General features: G+C 50.4%; 1 protein-coding gene across 7 annotated transcripts in view; it reads right to left on the bottom strand.

Moving 5' to 3' along the window:
• The window catches only part of TNS3 (tensin 3), a 220,581-nt gene that overhangs the window by 24,054 nt on the left and 178,326 nt on the right, over positions 1-18,201 (bottom strand). The gene's annotated exons all lie outside the window — the stretch shown is intronic.

The raw sequence follows: 18,201 nt of genomic DNA, 5'->3' as shown, positions 1-18,201 counted from the left end.
AAACACACCCACAGGTAATACAAACACTGGAGTTAAAAGGCACAGATTTTAAAAGGGAAGCTGCAGTGGCTTAGTCGTAAAGAATTCACTTGCCAATGCAAGAGATGCCAGAGACGCAGGTTCGATCCCTGAGTTGGGAAGATCCCCTGGAGGAGGAAATGGCAACCCACTCCAGTATTCATGCCTAGAGAATCCCATGGACAGAGGAGCCTTGTGGGCTACAGTCCATGAAGTCACTAAGAGTCTGACACGACTGACTGACTAAGCAATTCAGCACCAAACCGAAAATGTTTCAGAAAATATAAGACAAGAGAGAATTTCACCAGAGACCTGGAGTCCCTTAAGTATAATCGAACAGAAAACCTAAAACTTAAAAACACAATTAATACAATTAAGCCTTAGGTCAATGATTGTAACAGCAGACTAGAGACAGCAGAAATGATGACTGGTCCAGAGGAAAATATCCAGCCCAAAGCCATAAGAAGAAAAGGATGGAAAAGAGGAGAAAGACATGTGAGACATGATGAAAAATTCTAACAGGTATAATTGGAGTTTAAGAAGGGGTGGAGAAATTCAGTGAGGCAGAATCAATACTGGAAAATATATTTACTGAGAATTTCCCGAAACAGACTAAAGAAATCTAAAGCCACAAGTTTTTTTTTTAAATCATGAAATCTAAGCAGGATAAGTAAAAAGACAACTACACTTAATCACTTAATAGTAAAACTTTTGAAAATCAGTGACAAACTTAAACAGAGCACTTGTCCCATTTTTGGGAGGAGGGTGGTATCCAAATTCTGTGTTAATTCTTTTAAACCTTTAGTAAACTTTTGATTACAGAAAAGTCGAGTGCTACTGTTCTATTGGTACAAAATTCACTGTAAGCCCCTGGATGGATGCTGCCCGCACCCAGCTGCAAACGCTCCATGATCACTCAGAGCTGGGTGTGCTAATGTCAGAGTCACACACAAGGCTAGTGTGTCTCCTGCTATGACTCACCTATAAATTCCTAGAGCAGATGCAGTCATCCTACTTATGCTGTTTAACTGCCCCTCATGCCAGCACAACATCCTACAGCAAATGTTCTAAAATAAATGTTTGCTGAATTAATTAACCAAGAGGATGGTCTCCAAGGCCCATCCTTCAATATTTCTGATTGAAGTGGGACAGAAAAGCAAAGATGCATGGTGTTTCAGATATTCCTCTGCACCCACACTTCTCTTCCTGATGATAAAATTACATCTTCAGTTACACCAGCCCGTGTTCATTTTCTACTTCAGAAATGTACTTGCTGAGCACCAGCTAGCTCTTAGCACTCAAATCAGCATTGCATCAGGAAGCATGTGAATTGCAGCCTGTGAGCTCCAGAAAGACCTGCAGGACGAAATGTTTCTATCTAGAGAGAGTTCGATTTCTGGAGGAAGTGGTATCTGACTGTATCTTGGAAGGCTGGTGGGATTCTGATAGATCAAAGGGTATGTGCACAACGGTGCAGTGGGCACCATCCGTGGACTCGTGCTCACAGGGTCAGAGGAGCCTCCACTGTTCACTCCTGGCCCCTTCACTGAACTGGCAGCTGGTGGGAGCTTCAGGTCAGTCATGCTATGAATGAGTTAGCAGAGGTGCAGAGGGAAAAGTACAGGGCAGGAGAAAGGATGCAGATATGGCTCAGGAGACTGGCGAGAAGTGAGCAGATGCTGTGCCCATCAGCCCTACAGTCCCACGTGAAGGAGCAGCACAGATCCAGCACGTCAAGGATCAGAAAAATGGTTTGGGACTTCCCTGGTTGTCCAGTGGTTAAGAATCCACCTACCAATGCAGGGGACATGGGTTCAATCCCTGGTCCAAGAAGATTCCACAGGCTGCTGGGCAGCCAAGCCTGTGTGCTACAATTACTAAGTTCACATGCCCTAGAGCTAAAGTGCTACAACTAGAGAGTTGCCCCCACTTGCCACAGAGAAAGCCCGCATACAGAAGTGAAGACCCAGCTCAGTCAAAAATAAATAAATAAAAAATTTTTAAAAAGAAAAGAAAAACAGTTTATCCATTAAGTCTAGCACACCTGCTTCAGGGCTGCTTGAGTATGTCATGGGCCATGAGCAAATGGCGCGAGCATGCACACAGTACATAGTCACAGGGTCAGTTCCTCTGCTACCGAGGTTGCTCTCGGTGGTCCCCATGCAGTGACAGGGCCTGCGTGTCAGAGAGTCCAGGGGCCATAGGAATCCCAGCTACCTCAGGAATCCTACACCACCCTCATGTGGCACACAGGAGGCCCAGCAAAGGAGAAGAAGCCAAAGGAAAATGAGACCCCACTTTGTGCTGTTATCACGCTGCCTGTTCCAGAAAACAACATGCACAGTGCTTCCCGTGAAAGTGGCTTTGTTCCTAACGCAGCTAGAGCCAGCTCTGGGGCACGTGGCTGGGTTTGGTGTCTTCTGCTCAGATCAGCCCCTGCCAGGGCAACAGGATTTAACCCCTAAGGGGGTGGCCCAGCACTTCAGAGTGGAAGTCCCGGCTTCCTGGTCCCTCCGCGTGCTCAGAGATGCAAAGGGTACTACGAATGGGGCCTCGTGGGAGGTAAGGGCACACTCTTCATTCTCCAAGCAGTGGGGCACTGCCCCCTAGCCCCACTGAGAATCTAGAGACATAAGAAGAGGGGTCCCACACGGTTGGAGAAGGACCCTGAAATCTGAGTTCAAGTACAGACGGAGACACCAGTCACGTGAGTCAAGCCTGCAGACCCTTCTGCAAGAATCTGCCTCATTTATCAAAGTGTGCGTGCCCTGAGAGCAGGAAGGATGTATTCTGACTGGTTTTTGTTCAGCTTGCACATTTGCCATTCACAGTTGAACAATATGTGAAATTTCTGAAAGGAGAACCGTCCATGGGCCCTGCTGCCTACTGGGGACTCGGGGTCAGGGCTCTGTCTTCTCAGCTCTGGACCCAGAAGGAGGCTCAGGGGTGCAGTGACAGCCATGGGAGCAGATAAGAATTTCGAGATGAGAGCAGTTCTGCAGGCGTTGGTCCCGGCTGCCTTTTCCCCGCCCTGGACACCACAGACAGCATGTCCGTTTGTCCTAAACCAATGACATAAGGGGCTCCGGGACAGTGAGGCTTCCAGGGCCACGGCTGCCATTAGGGTGTGTCCACAGGTGCGGGGGAACTAGGGCCTCCACGGACACTGCTGGACACCCCCTGCACGCCGGAGCCCTGGTGCCCAAGTGGATCTGGGCTCTTTTAGGTCATCCTCCTGGCAAAGCCGAAGGTCTGGTCCTCCCCACCACACTCCCGCATCTTCTCTTCCCTGCTGACACCCAGAGGAGCCCACATAATGCCTCCAGTGTTTGGAAATCAACCCCCTCACTTCCTGGTTTTCTCTGAGCAGATGGTGCTGGGCTGAGGGTGGAGAGGAGGGCGCCTGCTTCTCCCTCTGGGCTCCCAGGATGTCCGGTGTCCTCTCCCCTTGGCTTCCCCTTCCTGCACTTCCTTTATCCAGAACAGAGTGACAGAGGGTCACAGGCTCTTTCCCAAAAGGTCTATTTTTATGCTTTCATGCGGGCCACTGCAGGAGGTTCTGTGGGAAGCTGGGGAACATTTGCTCTCTGGTCACCGCTATTTACATCACATGGTGTAAGTTAACAAGAAGAAAGGGAACCTGTGCTGCTCTCAGCTCACTGTCCTCCAGAGCCTGGTGCCACCTGACCCAGAGGCTGAGGCCTTCACAGGAGGGAATGGCCAGGCATCAAAGGTAAAGGAGGGGCCCGAACGGCAAGGTTCATCCCCGTACGACTGTTCTCTTGGATGCAGGCACCACTACTAATGCATGTGACATTACAGGAAAGAAAATCAACATTTCCTGTCTTCTCAGTTACATTAAAAAAAAAAAAAAAAACACCATAAAATGTATAAAAATTATTCACGCATATATTACTTACTCCTAATAAGGACAAATTGCCATTAAATCTTTTATATGAACTTTAATACCTGTCTTTCATATCTATAATCTATCTATCTCCACCCCCCCTGTCCCTCTTTCCTGGGATGATGTAGTTAATCAGGAAGTTCCCTTCCCTAACATTTGAGAGTTCTGCAAAATGAAACATTAACAAATCTTTCTTTTCTTTCACTCTACTTCCGGGTTTGCCAGGGAAGGAGAGCAGAGATCCCCCAAGTTCTAGTCTGGGTTCTGCCATGAGTCATGGGCCACTGAATACACTCTCAACCTGTGGGATCTCAGGTTCTTCAGCCACAGAATCCCATCAATTAGGATCAAGGAGGATGATTTCTTGGGTCTCTCTAGCTCTAGATTTGCTTCTCCATCGTCTCTTTTCCTTCTGCTTCCATTTCCCTCTGTAAATTGGCGGTTTCCATCTGTGGTGATTTACTTAGTCCCAGGTGGCGCTAGTGGTAAAGAACCTGCCTGCCAATGCAGGAGACACAAGACGTGGGTTCAGTCCCTGGGTTGGGAAGATCCCTTGGAGGAGGAAATGGTAACCCGCTCCAGTATTCTTGCCTGGAGAATTCTATGGATAGAGGAGCCTGGTGAGGTACAGTCTATGGGGTCACAAAGACTAGGCCACAACTAAGCATACATGCCCTTTTTCATGTTTCAAGTCTCAGCTCTTGATTTTTGCTTTATGGTTACCATAATGTTTACAGAAAACATTTCATAGGTAAAATAGTCCTTTTTCTGTTGTCCAGCTCTAAACTTAAACTATTATTTTTAAATGCAAGACTGTATGGGAAGTTCAACAGTCATAACTTTTAAAGGGAGCCCTTATCTTGTAGTTTTTCTTTTCTATTTGTCTATGAATAGCAGACCATTTAACCAGTCTTCTTGAGAGCAAGGGGAAGATGAGCAGACAGCCAGATATAATGACAATCAGAGAAAAACCCCAGAAGACTGAAAACACAACGCTGCATAGAAGGTTTATCTTTTTTTTTTGTCAAAAATCAAAGTCTTGTATCTCTAGCCTTATCAATACAAACACAGAAGGAAGTGATCAACTGCCCCCACATGGATAAACACCTACTTTCTAGATCTTGAGTTTTTTTTTCTTTTATAAGTCTTTATGTCAGAGTCACATCATATGAATGTGTTCTATGGGTTAAGGTCACCATTTCCAGTAAGTACTAGGAGCGCTCTCCCAAGAATGAAATGTCTTTCTTCTAGAAGCATCAACATTCTCATGCTTCCAACAGAGCTGACATGCCCCAACCACCACTGCAGTCAGGGCCCCTGTCTGTTAACAGATGGGAGAGCCTTCCATGAAGATCTCATCCAAACTGGAATTATTCCCACACTTTTCCTTCTACTCAATAACACAGAAGAATCAGAAAATGCAGATAAAACAGCTCATTACAATCGGGATCTTGTTTCTTCTTATTCTTTGAAGACATCTTGCTTCTATTCAGAGGTTTTGAGTCAAACATGCTGGAAAGAAAACACATTTGCCCCTATTTCATTGGTGCTGTGCAGGGAATTCTAATGTGGCAACGTTGGAAACTGTTTTTTCTTCACAATGAGTCTTTCCAAGCAGTTTCTACTCTGATGATGCACTAAGCGAGGCCAGTTTCTCAAGCGACTAACTAGGACTCTTAGCAACCTGTGAAGAATGAGCATCTTTCAAAAATGGGCTTTGGAGTAAGCTCTCGGGAAAACAAACTCCCTCCTTCCTGCTAGACTTTAACAGCACTGGGGCTGGAGGTCCTGGGGATACCAGAGACCTCCACTCCCAGAGCGCGAGGATGAGGGAGTCTCCACAAGAACTGAGAAATGAGGAATGAGGCTTCACGACACCAAGTCTGAGGCCAGAACTGCTCTCCGTGACTCACTTGTATATTTCCATTAGAAAAAACATATTGAGGTGAAATAGACACAACACGGTTTACCAGTTTAAAGTGCGCAGTTTACAGGCGTTCGGTACAATTCACATGTTAGGCCACCGTCACCACTATCCACTCCAGAACTCTTGTCATCTTGCTAAACTGAAACTCTGTCCCCATTAAACACTACCTCTGCATCCCCTCCTCCCGCTATCCTGGCACCTGCCTTTGTACTTTCTGTCTCTATAAGTCTGACTTCCATAAGTACTTCACCTAAGTAGAATCACACAGTATGTGTACTTTTGTGTCTGGCTGTGTCTTAAAGGTGCATCCATGTGGTAGCATTGTAAGAATTTCCTTCCATTGTATGGATGAATCATGATATGTTTATCGTTTGCCTGTGGAGGGACACTTGGGTTGCTCCCACCTTTTGGCTCCTGTGAATAATCATACGTCCTCCTTTCTTGTTCCTTTACTCACGTTTGATTTAGGATTGGATACTTGCAACAGAAAGCAGCCTCAGTGATACAAGATCCTTGCCTCACAGCTACTTCCAGTGGTTTAAGAATTTACTTGCCAATGCAAGGAACACAGGTTCAATCCCTGGCCCGGGAAAATCCCACATGCTGTGGGATAACTACAACCACTGAACCCACGAACCCTAGAGCCCATGCTCCCCAACAAGAGAAGCCTTCAACGAGGAAGCCCACATGCCAGAACTAGAGAGCAGCCCCCACTAGTCACAACTAGAGAAAGCCAGTGTGCAACAACAAAGATCCAGCACAGTCAAAAATTTAAAATTAAATAAATAAGATTCTATTTAAAAAAAGAAAAGCTACTTCCAATCCAGCAGGAATCCAGGTAGACAAGAATGTTTACAGCAGCTGTCAGGCTATGGGGAGAGATGGCGCCAGAGAGAAGAAAAGAGGCATTGAAACAGGGAGGCTTTCCTTGAGCTGAGCCAAAAAAAAAAAAAAAATCCAGAGAAAGTGTTTTCCAAGTAGAGGGAGAATCTGTGTAACTCACTTGCAGAGGAAGCGGGTGGTGAGGATGACAGAGAGGGGAGTCACCCTAACAAGCCACTAGATTTACCCAGGAACAGGTAAGCTGTCAGCAGAAGGCAGCGATGAGGCCCCATCTATGTTGGTGAAGATGCTGCACCCATGACTCCCTGTTGGGTTAGAAGTCTTAGATTCTCAGAAAAACTGCTTCCTTCCTTCAGGCAGAAGCCCCAGGGGCTCTGGCTCTCCTATGGAAACAAGGTGTGGCATTCGCGCTAAGGTCTTCCCTGGTGACTCAGTAAAAGAATCTGCCTGCAATGCAGGAGACCGCCTCCAACACAGGAGACCCAGGTTCGATCCCTGGGATGGAAAGATCCACCGGAGAAGGAAATGGCAACCCACTCCAGTATTCTTGCTTAGGAAATCTCACAGACAGAAGAGCCTGGTGGGCTACAGTTCATAAGGTTGCAAGAGTCGGACACAACTTAGCGACTAAACCATCACCATTCATGCTAAACTTTGCCCTGGACTTTCTCCGGAAAGAGCCATCAGCCTGGTGAAGACTACTGACATAGGAGCCCTGAGGTGCCTTCATCGGCACTGAGAGCATCCTCTCATTGGCACTGCACCATGGAGATTCACAGTCACATTCCAACAGAGGGCCAGGGCTTAAGACCCTCCTGTAGAGTCAGAGTGTCTGGTTGTGACCGGCAAGCCCTATTTCCTGTGTAGGATTTAAGGACACAATTCTAAGATATCCTCATAGGAACTTTACCTCTCAGCACCCCTGCAGGACCTGAAGCCCCACATTGGTTAAGCCCCATGCCCACACAGTAATTGGGGCCCTAGGCGGCCAATGTCTCCCCAAATTTCAGAAGCCTGAAGTCTGCTGTTTTCCAGAGATTATCACTGCTCAGGGTCTAAAGCCAGGACTCTGGATCAGGCAGCCGTATCTCACCTGGTCCTTCTAAATCACCCTGATGACAGACTGAGCGCAACACCATGAACCCTCATTAGGTCGCACCAGCCCGGGCAGAAGTCCTGAGTGAACACAGGTGGCTCCCTGCAGTGCCAGGCGCTGCGGCATAATTTAAGTTGGATTTTCACCATGTGAGCAGAAAAAGCAAGCTTTCTTCATAAATTATCAACACACTATCAATAATTATTACCTTTGTGGTACCTAACAGGCTTCCTTGGCCCTCAAAACAAACCTCAGGGGTATGAAGTCCTGGGCAGACCCAGGAAGCTGAGGCCCAGGGTCTGCTCTCACTTACTCCAGGAACACACAGTTTCCTCTTTCTGTGGTACAGAGAAATGGATGGCAATCTGACAATCCATTTACCTTGGGTTACATGCACGAGATCATCTCTCATCCCCAGGGTGGGCCTGGTGTCTCCCCACAAGGACAAGGGTGTCTCCCAGAGGTGGCAGCGCTGAGGAGTAGGTACACAGGGGCCAGGGGTCTCCATGGCCTGGTGAAATCGGGTCCATGCTGCCCCTGATTCTGCAGGAATCTTTCAAAGGGCTGAGGCGTGCTCTGGGGGGGTGATCACCAGGGGTCTCGGTCCCCCCACCAGATGACCTTGGAGCCAGTCCCACTTCCTGCTCAGGAGATTTCTGGGGCTATGGCCTTGGGATTGAGCCTCCCCTTCTTCCCTCTCAGGGGTGAGGTGGCAACAGCTATTCTTCTGTTTTTATCTTTTTATTATAAAACTCTATCCATGTGCTACCTCAACCCCATCTGCTCTAGGAAACAGGACTCTGTCTCAAGCTAACGGCTTCACGTTCTACACAAGGATTTGATTGTTGGAAGGCCTTCTGCCAAATCCCTCTTCCTCACTAACTTTGTTATGTATCTCTTGTCCTTTCATTGGATATTTTAGGTTCCTGTGCATCCCTTCTGCAACCAGCCAGTGAAGTCCCTGCCATGGGTCTTGTGCCTGCTCCACCTTGGTGTCCACGGGTACCCAGCACATGGGAGGTGTTTGTGCAGTGAGTGTTCACTGAATTAGCAGTGCTGAAAATAATAATGTTGGGAACTTGCGGTTCTGGCCAAGACGCAGTAGCCCCACTTGTCTCCGGCCCTTGTGTTTACAACTACAGTCCCAGACATCACACAACCACTCATACAGGGAACTCTGACAGATGGAAAGAAGGACCTGAACACTTTGGGATGGGGGGTGGGGTGGGGGGCTTGGGGGACAGAAGGGAGGGGAGGAAGGACACCATCCAGGCTGAGTTTCCTGACTTCCTTATAGCCTCAGGCAGATCCCAGAAGTGTCAGCAAAAACAGCTCCAGAAAAGCCTGCTCATCTAACCAAAGAACCAAAACTGACCAAAGGAAAATGAGTGGACTAATAGAAAATCTTTTCCGCAACATCGGCCGGCCCTATTCCTACCCAACACCCACAGGACCCCACCCCCACCACGGGTTTAGCAAGGCCCAGTGGAAGGCTGATCTTCCATATCAACCCCACCTCACAGGAGGAGGTAGCCCCAGACTTCCCCACCAGGGCGAAGTCAGCTGGGTGCAGGGTGAGCCGGCCTTCTCCCGAACCCAGCCTCAAGTTAGGGCAGAGCAGGAGAGCCGCACTAGCTCCTCCCCCAAGTGAGCAAGGTCTTTGGAAAGCGCATCTGAACATCCACGTAGCCTTGGAGCTGCACTTGGGTAGGAGCACTGACTCAAACAAGAAGACCAGATGAGACAGAACTGATATCTCACAACATAATATCAAGAAAGCCCAGGAGAAATCCTAAACCCCACTCATCACACCAAGAACTGGAAAGTGAACACGTAGTGCAATCTACAGGACAATCAGAAAACTATGAGAGCTCCTTGGAGCACCTGCTCTGAGGCAGGGGGATAGCTGGGTGACATCAGGTCTGTTCCCACCCACAGACACACCAAACAGGGACCCTGAGACCCATACCATCTGGGATCAAATCTTGTCCTAGGGGAGACCCTGCTCTGTCACCTTCTCAGAGCTGTTCAGGAGTCCTGTGGCATTCTAGAAGCTTCTCTATGTGCACTCAAGTCACCCAGGAAAGCTAGCAGCCCCATGAGTGCCTGGGTCCTCCACCCAGTTGAATCCTGCTGCTAAGTCACTTCAGTCGTGTCCGACTCTGTGCAACCCCATAGACGGCAGCCCATCAGGCTCCCCCGTCCCTGGGATTCTCCAGGCAAGAACACTGGAGTGGGTTGCCATTTCCTACTCATATCCTAACCAAAGTCCCTCCAACTCATTCTGAGTTTATAAAATCCTACCTGGATTTCATTTATTTACCTGGAGTGGCTGGTCCCCGCCCACCTTTTTCCACTACGTGCCTGCCCTGAAGCTAGTAAGCACTATCAGATATCAGAGGATGCTTTCTCAGGCCAAAAGATTCCTGTTATTTAGTGGGAGAACTGGAAGCTGAACTGGTTCCCTGAATTCTCTGTCCAGTGTCCTTAAATATGCAGGATAAAGTGGGTGGTGGCACTGAAGGAGGAAACAGGAGCGTGGTCTGTGAAAGGGGGTCTTCTGGACCCCAGCTCCGCTGTAAACTGTGATTCTGTTACCTTCAAGTCACAAGAGAATACCTGGAGTAAAGACTGTCAAAGGAAGCCTTCTGTAGAGTGACTGGGACTCAGAACCAACTCTGGACACGCCACTGACAGCTACAGACCAGCTTCCAGGGCACTTAACAACACCTTTCAGTCACACACACAAAACCACTATCACCACCCAACCTACCTGATTCCAACTCTCCTGACCTAAGCAGTGTTATGCCTTTGGACGTTATTTTATTGCTTTCTTAAAATATAGGAAGGGGAAACTGAAGGGTAGGAGAGAGAAAAGACAAAGTAGGCAACAGTCGGACTATCAATTAACAGTTTGTAATGTGTAAACTGCTTGCCTAGAACTTACGCAGATCATCAAACCCAAGTCCCACATTATGCTTTTAGAGCGATGCTGTGGTGGTTACAGGTGCAAATCTGAATGTTCACGACTTCTCACAAAGATGTTTTAAAATCCTGATGATTTCACACACAGCAACTTTTCAGAAATCAAAATAATAGCTGCTTTTTGCTGGGTGCCTACTACTACATGCCAGGCACTGTGCTAAGCCACATACAGCCGATTTATCCTCAGAAAAAGGTTTCCATGTGCAGACTTATTAGCCTTATGGATGAGGAAAGAGATGCTGAATGGTGAGGTTAAGGAACTTTTTCAAAGGCAGTCACCTCATCTCCATGACTGGGAAGCTATGCTCTTTCCACAAGACTCCTTTGCACCCCACGAGGGAGAGCTCAAAGTCAGCAACCTTAATGTAACAGAATAACCCTACTATTATCCGCCTCTTTCCTCCAAATACAGCATTACATTATCTCAGAGAGCCTGCTATGCGAGTTTCCCTCATGTGGGGAGGCTCAGGGTCTCTGGGAGTCACCTGCAGCCCTAGGACCTTGACTCCCACTTAGAAAGAACGTCCATAGGAGGCCCCACCCGAGGCTGGCTCCCCAGATCCCACCAACCACCATCACCAACAGGAGAGAAAAACCTCACTCTCCTGATATAAATGGACCATAATGCTCTTAAATTTACCTTTGGAGTTAGAGAAATATTTCCATCCCAACCAGATAAGTTTTGATATACTGTCAAACAAATGGAATTCATGGAAACCTACTATCGTGTATATACTGTATTAAAATGACGTCTCTGTCATTTTCTGTTCAAATGTCTCTATTTGAACATTATCATCCATTCAATTGCAGGAAATCCTCCCAGTCCTCAAAGAGAGAACACACAAGACTTTCAGGCTGGCAAGAGTGAGAAGGAGGACCACTCACTGACCTGGGCTTGCCTTTCTTAGAGGTAGTGTTCCTCTCTCTCCTCTTGATCACCCCCGTCCTTCCAGCTAATATACACACACAGCACTCTGTCAGCCCAGGGTCAGCAGGACACGGAATACTAAGGGGTCCTCGGGCACAGATGCCCCTGGGTGGCCCCTTGACCCAAGTACGTCCTGGGCCTACGCTGCCCTCAGAGCCGGGGCCCACGGTGCTGCCCGGCTCACCTGGGAGGTCCCAGAGCTGAGACGCAGGGAAGGACCCACGCAGGGAAGGACCCAGACACTCTACCCTCCAGAAGCTCTGCTAATGCTGCAAACAGGTTATTTCAGTGACTGTGTCTTGTTTTACAGTCTTGGACTCTAAAATCTTCCCTCTGATTGCTCCAACAGTGGGCAAGACAACAGTAAAACTCATTGTGAAAGCTCGATTTTGCTCCTCAGGCGGGCTGTCTGCGTTCCGTAAAAGCACTGCTCCTCCTAAGAAGCCGGAGCACCTGGGTGCAGCCTGGGGGCCCTCCGCCCTTGGGGCAGCCCGAGACCCCTCAGGGGCTCTGGGGGTGGAGGATAGCCCTGGGACTGGGCAGGCCGGCTTGCTCAGTTGCAGCAAAAGAATGTGCTGTGTTGGGAAGCAGCCCCGGCTCCTCCGGAAAGCCGCACATCTGTAAACCAGGCTTTCCTCTGCCCCAGTGAGTCTCGGCAAAGACAAAGCATGGCTTTCTTCTAGAAGGAGGAGCCTTACAGGCTCTGGGGCTGGGGCATTTTGTCCCATAGCCTCCGGACCCGAGGGCTGTCCTCAAGTGACAGGGGACTCTAGGAAGAGTCACCCTCCTCCCCAGTCCTGTCTTCCCTGTTTCCTGGCCCTAGGACTTGGCATCCCACCTCCTCCCATTCCCATGCCTCCCCTCCCCCACTGCCCAGAGCTCAGGTTTCAGCATCAGCGGAGACGTGGCCAGAGGCTGCAGAGAGCAGGGACTGAGCCGGCACTTACCTGGGCACCTCGGGGCGCCGGTCAGTCCACAGCCAGCCAGGGAGGTTGGGGGGCCAGGCGAAGGCGCTCCCAGGACTGTCCCCAGTGGAGTCCCCCACCCACCGGGGCAGGGCGACTCTGGGTTCCGGCGTCCCGGGGGAGTCGGGGCGGGACGCGGGGCGGCCACCTCTGAGGAGGCCCATTCAGAGGGCGGCAGGGAGAGCGCGTCCGAGGAAAGAATCCGGGCTTGCTGGGCGGCCGCTGGCTCTGTCGGGCGGCCTGCCCATTCAGTGCCTCGGACGGCAGTGGCCCCGCCTCGCACTGCGCGGTTTGCTTCCTTTTCATTTCTTTCCCCTTTTTTTTAATCTCTTGCAAACTGAAGCTGAAACCCTCCACAGCTTAGCTGCAGCCCCAGAGTCAGTGCTATTCAAGGGACAAGCAGCTAATGCATGTGTGGCTGGTGACCTCGGGGAGACAGACACCCCAAACCGCACCCCCAAGGGCAGCCTGCTGTCCACGACTGAGCCTCAAGAGCCACCTCCCCCAAAGGCAGACTGGCTTCCCTGGGATCCGACGCTCACAAAGGAGAAACTTCTGGAAACCACTGGAGTCCCTGATTAGCTTTGCACCCCACCCGCCAGCCAGGCTCCACATCCCTGTCCCTTCCCCCTAGGTGGGGGCATTGCCTCTCATCCGCCCCAGTCACCAGCCCTAAGCCCTCACTCCATCCCCTGCCCAGGGTAGCCTGGGGGACCTTCCTCTAGTTTTCTTCCTGGCCACAGTCACTCCCACACCCTACCACACCCAGTCTGAAGAGTCTCCTTTCCAACCACTTAGCCTGTTTCACCTGGCTGGTAGCTTAGTCCACCAATAGGCTGTTGGTGGACCTAAACAAATTCTATCCTTTTCTTCCCTCTTCTCTGCTCCTGTTCTTCCCTCTGGCTGAAAGGCCAGCCCCACTACCCAGTAATCTGGTGAACTCCTATATACTCTTCAAAGCCCATTTCAAGTGACCCCCACCCTGTATAAGACTTGGGACATCATCCCCCTCAGTCAGGTAAGTTCACGCTCCATATCTCATGGCCTGAGATCTGACAGTAACAAGTCCATATAGCATGGTCGAGAGGCTCTGTCCCATGTGTGGCCTTTGAGACTGAAGTTCCAGGCAGCAGATACCTGCCTGACCAGGTTTATATCCACCAAGCACAGAGGGGAGTGGCCATTCACGCCTCGCCTCTCCTGCCTTTCAGATCTGGCATGATCCAACTCATCTGTTAAAGCCTAGTGCTGACGGCACTTACCCTAAAGTCCTCCCTGAGACAGAAGGTCCCATATCACTCCTGGGAGGCCCCTTTCTTGCTGGTGGGCTGGCACTGGCACTGCCTTCAGCACATCACAATGGGACGAGGCGCCTGCACAGGCAAGCAGGCTTCCAGAACACGCTCCAACCATCCTGGGCTGAGTCACACCTGCCCAGCCCCGGCGTGACCCTCTGACCCACTCATCATCCTGGTGAAAGTTGACAGGCACACGCCTCTTATCAGAAGAGACAGGCACACCTGTGACCCTTGGGTCACCTCCCTAAGTTACAGGTCAAGAAGATCCCAAGGACCCTCTGCCCCAAGGTCTGAGCAGGGCACTTCCTCTGGCTTGTTTATGTGCCTGCAGGGCAGCAGCTCCCGCACAGGATCTGTAGGAAATGCCTGAGCACAGCCCAGGGCAGGCCCAGCCAGCGGATGAACGGGCCTTTCCCGTGGCCCACAGCTCCCTGGACAGAGAGGAAGGCGGCCGTCCGGCAGTCAGGCCCTTCTCCGGCAGTCAGGCCCAGGAAGGGCAGTGATGCAATGGCACTCCCCAGGGTGGGTCCTTCCCTTGGGGCTGGCTGACCCTGTGGGCCTGGTAAGTCTGTGGCGGTCCATGGGCTGGGCGAAGGGGAAGGATGCTGTGTCTGTGCTGCTGCATCTGCGACCGGAACAACTCGGGTGGGGATCGAGGACACTTTATAACCTTCCGGAGATCTGTCTGTCTGTCTGTCTGTCCTTTTCCTTTCTCTCTTCTGCTTAGCTGGGGCAACGGGGACTAAGGTGATGTGGCTATGCTGCAATTGGCAGCGATTCTGATGCAAAGTCACACTCAGAAAACACAGCCTCTCCAACTGTGATGTCCCCACCCAGCACCTAGGATCTGGCTCAGTGTGAGGTGGGGTACCCATGGGTGCTCACACCTGCAAGGTCCCCACTTACCCCCAGTGGAATCACGGATCAAGTGCACACACAGATTGTCCACTGCAATACCAATCCTCCCCTGCACAGGTCAGGCCAGCCACTGTGCTGCCAGCACCTGCCGCCTCCCTCCACACTCCTAGCAGCAAACTGCATGCCTGGCTCCCTTTAAGTAAAAGGTGCCTCTCCCCTACTCACTCACTTATTTACTAACTTGTTAGAAAACAACACATAACACATGACCAGAACCCTCTCTATGTCAGATGCCGGGATGTCCTGATGAGTGACGCACAGGCAGACAATACGTTGGAAGCTACAGAGGGAGAAGGACATAACCCCAATCCAGGCTCCTGTTTCCTGCAGGCTAGCCCCCCACCCTGCTCACCCCACTGGGAAGCACATTCCAGGGAAGATGAGAGCCGGGCAGGCTGTTCCAGGGGCAGCAGGGACCTCCTTCCCCTGACGAGGCGAGGCTGGCTGTCCCTCCGACACACTGCAGTCACAGCCACATCAGGAGAGGTGACTGTGGGACTGTGAACCGTCGCTGTGGGGATGGCGTCAGCAACTGTGAGGCCGGAGGGCGAGGCCTGAGCTGCCATGAGATGAGCAAGGCGGGAGGGCGGAGAGAGAGGAAGATTCAGAAAGGCTCAGCTGTCTGGGATGTAAGAGAGGGCAGAGAACGGTTAGAGGAGGCAAGGGTGCCAATCTGGTGGCTGAGGCACCTGAAAGGGCACAGGGGAGGGTCTCAACAGCCCCGTCTTACGCCTCCAGCAGGACATGTGCCATCTGAAGGCACCATCTGGTCGGTCTCTTCCAGGCGCCCGCCAGCCCCTGACATGCCCACCGGCCTGACAGGTCCTTAGCGGGGCTGTGCTGTCAGCTCTCAGCACTCTGCCCTGCCCAGCATTAAATTAATGAAACGGAATCCAGGGCCTCTGCTCCACCCAATAATGGGGCATCTGCTGGATCTCCCTTAAAACTGTATATGACATGGTGAAGGAAGTTCAGAAGCCTTACAAAGAAGCTGCTTCAGAGAAAGAGGGCCATTAAGACCAGCGCGGGCTTCTCCCATGTACACAGAAGGGGACAGCGGAGACCACGGAGGGGAGACTTTCAAGGACCCGCAGGTCTTCAGCACGGGCTCTGCCCTAGTGAAAAAGAACTAGGAGGGATCTCAGAAAGACTCCAAATGATGTACATCAGACAGGAGTCCTCAGGGCCACTCTGACACCCTCCTGCTGCTTCCCCAGGGATTACCTGCCCACCAGTGCCTGGGGAGGCACTGCTCTGGGCGTTCTAGGATCCAATTCAATGGTCTGCTTGTGCAGAGAAGGAATTAAAGACAAACACAAAAAGTCAACCCCAGGACCTCAGTTACACACTGACTTCACAGCAGTCCAACCCCATGTTCCTCCAGGAAATCTAACTCCAACATCACTAGGTCCCTCTGTCCCAGTGCGTGACCCACTGAGACCTGAGGGCATGTGACATTCACCCCAAGATGTCCATCAAGAATGTGCCAGGCCCCGGAGCATAGAAAAGGTTTTCCTTTTTTTCAGACTAGGGAATTCTCATTTCCCCTGGCTTTTGTGTTTTTTAGGCTTGCTCTTTCTCTATACAGGCACATATACAAGTGCACAGCATGTAATAAGTGCTCAAAAAGCAACAAATTCCTTGGTCTGGGCATAACCTGAATGTGTGAATATATACATCCACGGTGCATATGTGTGCTATGCAATACATATATGAAAACATACTAACACATGACAGGATTTCAACCACACACAAAGCTTCTTTACTTCATCAGGGTGGTTTGTCCAGTGTCACTGTCTGTCAAGGAGGCACTAAATTGGGGGCACCAGGTTCCAAAAGCACCAAGCCAGCTGGACCATACCCAGTAACCAAGGGTGAAAGGCAGATGCCAGAATTAAATCTTCACCCTTCTCAGGTCTCATAACCCAAAATCTCCCCAAGTGTATCCAACAGAATGCGGAGTTTTCACCAGGACAGCCACCCCAACGTCACACCATGCTAGGAATCTGCGATCCCTGCAGGGCAGGGAGCGCCTCTATAAGAAAGGAAAAACTGCCAGGGGCATGCGGGCGCATGCTTCTAGTAAGAAAACATCTCAGCTGTTACAGGCCAGGGCTCCACGTGCATTTTCTTTCAAGTGACTCCCAGTTCTCAGAGGCATCCTGTCCCTGTTCAGAGAGGTGAAGAGAAAACAACACACGGGCCAAAGTGGTGCCCATGTCTGTAGAGGGATTGCAGACCCCACACCCACTGCAGACCATGGCAGGGGGTCAGCAGCCTGCAGTTCACTCCAGGGCTGAGACCGACCCACGTCTGTCTCCCTGGGGCAGAGCAAAATTGTGATAGATGATGGGGCTTTGGAAATGCATTCATGACCAAGTGTATTTGGAACTTAAAAACCATATTGTAAGACAAGTTTGGGGTACTTGTCCAATGTCATGCACGTGTGTGTGTGTGTGTGTGTGTGTGTGTGTGTGTGCATGATAAGTCATTTCAGACTCTTTGCAACCCTATGGACCATAACCTGCCAGGCTCCTCTGTCCATGGGATTCTCCAGGCAAGAATACTGGAATGGGTTGTGATTTCCTTCTCCAGGGGACCTCCCCAGCCAGGAATCAAACCCGATTCCTGCACGGGCAGGCAGGTTCTTCCCCTCTAGAGCCACCTAGGAAGCCCAATATCATGCACAATACTGCTATTATTATTTTTGCTTCAGTTTAAAAACTGTCTTAAGAGGTCTGCAACCAGTACAAGAACTGTAGAGTGGTGACTGAGGACCCACATGTGTCTGTCACCAACCCCAGGGCCTGCTCCCAGAACACTGGCCTGTGGGGCTCAGCATTAAGACAGCAGCAAAAACCCATTGGCGGCACATCAGAATAAGTTTTATAGGCTGAGATTCAAGAGCAGTCCACCAGATGGAGGATGACATGAGCTGATAAAATAAATTTAGAGAAACAAAGACTCCTCTAAACGCAAAAGAAGCAAACAAAAGATGGCATTCATCACGATCGGGAAATCGTCAGTTCACGTGGGGACCCTTCCAAGCCGGCCTGCTTGGTGGATGAGGTGTCAGCACAGGATGCCAGCATCTTGTATGTTTTGAGCTTCATTCCACTCAAGCGAATGAGTGTTCTCATCTCTGCAGACTGCTGACCACACATTCACAGGCCATTGCTGCAGGCTGACCTCCAGCCGCCCAACACCGCTGTTTATTTTTAAATATATTTTGAAGCAGTCAAGTTTCCTTTTTTCATTTCTAAATCTGGGGTGGCAGTGGGGGGAACAACAGTGACTAACCCTGGCAGTCACACTG

Source organism: Dama dama, chromosome 18, assembly GCF_033118175.1.
Source record: "Dama dama isolate Ldn47 chromosome 18, ASM3311817v1, whole genome shotgun sequence".
In the NCBI taxonomy this organism is placed as follows: Eukaryota; Metazoa; Chordata; class Mammalia; order Artiodactyla; family Cervidae; genus Dama; species Dama dama.
The sequence above is the reverse complement of the archived record's forward strand: the minus strand, read 5'-3'. Positions and strand labels throughout refer to the sequence as shown.